At 47.9% G+C, this 5,000-nt stretch overlaps 1 non-coding gene across 1 annotated transcript; it reads left to right on the forward strand.

The window, feature by feature from the left end:
- The first annotated feature begins 2,324 nt into the window (after window positions 1-2,324).
- LOC125501528 lies at window positions 2,325-4,238 on the forward strand. The gene has a single exon (XR_007279118.1). It is a non-coding gene; the product is annotated as a small subunit ribosomal RNA (ribosomal RNA).
- The last annotated feature ends 762 nt before the right edge of the window (window positions 4,239-5,000 follow it).

A 5,000-nucleotide genomic window follows, 5' to 3' on the forward strand; every position in this document is an offset into this window, starting at 1 on the left:
TCGTTGGATCGAAAAATTTTCAAAGTCCGAAAGAGTCGCGCATCACTCGTTGGATCGAAAAATTTTCAAAGTCCGAAAGAGTCGCGCATCACTCGTTGGAACGAAAAATTTTCAAAGTCCGAAAGAGTCGCGCATCACTCGTTGGATCGAAAAATTTTCAAAGTCCGAAAGAGTCGCGCATCACTCGTTGGATCGAAAAATTTTCAAAGTCCGAAAGAGTCGCGCATCACTCGTTGGATCGAAAAATTTTCAAAGTCCGAAAGAGTCGCGCATCACTCGTTCGATCGAAAAATTTTCAAAGTCCGAAAGAGTCGCGCATCACTCGTTGGATCGAAAAATTTTCAAAGTCCGAAAGAGTCGCGCATCACTCGTTGGATCGAAAAATTTTCAAAGTCCGAAAGAGTCGCGCATCACTCGTTGGAACGAAAAATTTTCAAAGTCCGAAAGAGTCGCGCATCACTCGTTGGATCGAAAAATTTTCAAAGTCCGAAAGAGTCGCGCATCACTCGTTGGATCGAAAAATTTTCAAAGTCCGAAAGAGTCGCGCATCACCCGTTGGATCGAAAAATTGAAAAAGTCCGAAAGAGTCGCGCATCACTCGTTGGATCGAAAAATTTTCAAAGTCCGAAAGAGTCGCGCATCACTCGTTGGATCGAAAAATTTTCAAAGTCCGAAAGAGTCGCGCATCACTCGTTGGATCGAAAAATTTTCAAAGTCCGAAAGAGTCGCGCATCACTCGTTGGATCGAAAAATTTTCAAAGTCCGAAAGAGTCGCGCATCACTCGTTGGAACGAAAAATTTTCAAAGTCCGAAAGAGTCGCGCATCACTCGTTGGATCGAAAAATTTTCAAAGTCCGAAAGAGTCGCGCATCACTCGTTGGATCGAAAAATTTTCAAAGTCCGAAAGAGTCGCGCATCACTCGTTGGATCGAAAAATTTTCAAAGTCCGAAAGAGTCGCGCATCACTCGTTGGATCGAAAAATTTTCAAAGTCCGAAAGAGTCGCGCATCACTCGTTGGATCGAAAAATTTTCAAAGTCCGAAAGAGTCGCGCATCACTCGTTGGATCGAAAAATTTTCAAAGTCCGAAAGAGTCGCGCATCACTCGTTGGAACGAAAAATTTTCAAAGTCCGAAAGAGTCGCGCATCACTCGTTGGATCGAAAAATTTTCAAAGTCCGAAAGAGTCGCGCATCACTCGTTGGATCGAAAAATTTTCAAAGTCCGAAAGAGTCGCGCATCACCCGTTGGATCGAAAAATTGAAAAAGTCCGAAAGAGTCGCGCATCACTCGTTGGATCGAAAAATTTTCAAAGTCCGAAAGAGTCGCGCATCACTCGTTGAAACGAAAAATTTTCAAAGTCCGAAAGAGTCGCGCATCACTCGTTGGATCGAAAAATTTTCAAAGTCCGAAAGAGTCGCGCATCACTCGTTGGATCGAAAAATTTTCAAAGTCCCAACGATTCTCGCATGGAACTAAGTTCCAACGTACTGCCAAATTTTTCAGGTCGCGTTGCTGTTTTGCCCCATAAGGAACACGTGTTATGACCGGCCGGCTCCGACGTCCGAGCGGCACCGTTGATACTTCATGCACCGAGCGGTCTCGACCGGTCGGTCGGCACCTAGTCCTCGGGTTTCGGAACTTTCGACTTGTTTCGGCCCGTATCTCGACATCCCTTTGCGGGTTTGTTGTCGGGGCTATGGTTTCGTCCTCACCGTGTCACGAACACGCAGACAAAAATTTTTTTCGAATTTTGAAAATTTTTCGTCTGAGCGGAGATTCGCACCACAGGCGTTCGTTTCGTTCCGGTAAGAACCACTCTCACGAGTTCAAAGTTTTTCCGAGCGCTCACGTTTCGCAGGGGCGAGTTCTTCGCTCCGTCTAGAAAATATGATTCAATTTGAATCGTCGACACTACATAACCGCGGGTCGGTGTCTAAGACCGAATGGCCCTTTATGCGGTGACCAGAAAGTCTTCTCTCGCAAGTCGAGGGAAGCAGTCGAACAGAGGCATCAACTCGCCACATTCCGTGCGTATCACAGTCTGTTCGCAGACGGTACACATTGATTTCCAATCGTACTCCCGACGCTTGCAATCTAGCCGAAGGATACGAGAAGGATAATTCGAACGATTTGCACCGGGGAGTCGACAAAAATTGTCTTCACCCGAGGAAACACAAAGTCGAACAGAGCGCTCTGAGCGCTAGTACGCGTACACAAGTTGTGCGGTACCCGATATACATATTATATTAAAACGTGTGGCCGACCGGGCAAAGACTCGGCGGCATGGGGCAACACACGAAAAGAGCTACCAATAACACAAAGCTCCCTGGTTGATCCTGCCAGTAGTCATATGCTTGTCTCAAAGATTAAGCCATGCATGTCTCAGTGCAAGCCATATTAAGGTGAAACCGCGAATGGCTCATTAAATCAGTTATGGTTTCTTAGATCGTACCCACATTTACTTGGATAACTGTGGTAATTCTAGAGCTAATACATGCAAACAGAGTTCCGACCAGAGATGGGAGGAATGCTTTTATTAGATCAAAACCAATCGGTGGCGGGTTCGTCCCGTCCGCCGTTTACTTTGGTGACTCTGAATAACTTTGGGCTGATCGCACGGTCTTGGTACCGGCGACGCATCTTTCAAATGTCTGCCTTATCAACTGTCGATGGTAGGTTCTGCGCCTACCATGGTTGTAACGGGTAACGGGGAATCAGGGTTCGATTCCGGAGAGGGAGCCTGAGAAACGGCTACCACATCCAAGGAAGGCAGCAGGCGCGCAAATTACCCACTCCCGGCACGGGGAGGTAGTGACGAAAAATAACGATACGGGACTCATCCGAGGCCCCGTAATCGGAATGAGTACACTTTAAATCCTTTAACGAGGATCAATTGGAGGGCAAGTCTGGTGCCAGCAGCCGCGGTAATTCCAGCTCCAATAGCGTATATTAAAGTTGTTGCGGTTAAAAAGCTCGTAGTTGAATCTGTGTCCCACGCTGTCGGTTCACCGCTCGCGGTGTTTAACTGGCATGATTGTGGGACGTCCTACCGGTGGGCTTAGCCTTTCGGGGCGGCCCAACTAATATCCCATCGCGGTGCTCTTCATTGAGTGTCGAGGTGGGCCGGTACGTTTACTTTGAACAAATTAGAGTGCTTAAAGCAGGCTATTTTCGCCTGAATACTGTGTGCATGGAATAATGGAATAGGACCTCGGTTCTATTTTGTTGGTTTTCGGAACCCCGAGGTAATGATTAATAGGAACAGATGGGGGCATTCGTATTGCGACGTTAGAGGTGAAATTCTTGGATCGTCGCAAGACGGACAGAAGCGAAAGCATTTGCCAAAAATGTTTTCTTTAATCAAGAACGAAAGTTAGAGGTTCGAAGGCGATCAGATACCGCCCTAGTTCTAACCATAAACGATGCCAGCTAGCGATCCGCCGAAGTTCCTCCGATGACTCGGCGGGCAGCTTCCGGGAAACCAAAGCTTTTGGGTTCCGGGGGAAGTATGGTTGCAAAGCTGAAACTTAAAGGAATTGACGGAAGGGCACCACCAGGAGTGGAGCCTGCGGCTTAATTTGACTCAACACGGGAAACCTCACCAGGCCCGGACACCGGAAGGATTGACAGATTGAGAGCTCTTTCTTGATTCGGTGGGTGGTGGTGCATGGCCGTTCTTAGTTGGTGGAGCGATTTGTCTGGTTAATTCCGATAACGAACGAGACTCTAGCCTGCTAAATAGGCGTACTTTCCGGTATCTCGAAGGCCCCCGGCTTCGGTCGGGAGGTTTTTACTACCGGCGTACAAATAAATCTTCTTAGAGGGACAGGCGGCTTCTAGCCGCACGAGATTGAGCAATAACAGGTCTGTGATGCCCTTAGATGTTCTGGGCCGCACGCGCGCTACACTGAAGGAATCAGCGTGTCTTCCCTGGCCGAAAGGCCCGGGTAACCCGCTGAACCTCCTTCGTGCTAGGGATTGGGGCTTGCAATTATTCCCCATGAACGAGGAATTCCCAGTAAGCGCGAGTCATAAGCTCGCGTTGATTACGTCCCTGCCCTTTGTACACACCGCCCGTCGCTACTACCGATTGAATGATTTAGTGAGGTCTTCGGACTGGTACGCGGCAATGCCTCGGCATTGCCGATGTTGCCGGGAAGATGACCAAACTTGATCATTTAGAGGAAGTAAAAGTCGTAACAAGGTTTCCGTAGGTGAACCTGCGGAAGGATCATTAACGTTTCGTTACTGCGAAAAAAAAAGCAGCGAATCGATGATTATTTTGGTAGATTCCACCGTGAATCTCACGCAATTATAATCCAGTCAAAAGACACACATGGCACAAGAGGTGGCGTACATTGTACGCGTGTCACGAATATCGAACTACGTAACGGCCGAAACGGCTCGTGTCGCACTCACACACGTCGACGACGAACGATCTTGCTATGTCCGTTGGAAGAGAGAGAAAATAATATAAAAAGGACATTACAACTAGTGTATCACGGTAAAATATATCGTGTGCAGCAGCCAAAAACAAACTAAGGCATAAATGGCTATGGGTAAAAAAAACACTAGAAAAATAAAAGGACATTGCTACTACGCCAACCTACGGGGGCGCAAGAACGAAAACTCTCTTTCCATTCTGGACGATAGCGATGCGGATCGTGATGCCATTCGTCGATCAGATTTGTGTGAGGTAGCGACATTGTGCGCGTTGCTGAGGCGACCAAGTGCCCGCTTCTGTTGAACGGGACGCTTGGTGTGCGTTTGAATCAACCGTTCGGTCGATCCCCCCGCTTTGTACGAGGCGTGGCGCGCGATTGATCGAACGGTTTTTTTTATGCTTTTTTTTCAAATTGTTTCTTTTCAAAGATACACATGAAGAAAAGTTACCATACTTTCACGGGGTAACCTGCTCCGGCTGGAGTTTAGCTCCACCGGGGTGACGTCGCGTTCTCCGCGGCGGAAGGTTGGCGACGAACTTTCGCCCCGTGAAATG

Source organism: Athalia rosae, chromosome 6 (assembly GCF_917208135.1).
Source record: "Athalia rosae chromosome 6, iyAthRosa1.1, whole genome shotgun sequence".
NCBI classification, from domain to species: Eukaryota; Metazoa; Arthropoda; class Insecta; order Hymenoptera; family Athaliidae; genus Athalia; species Athalia rosae.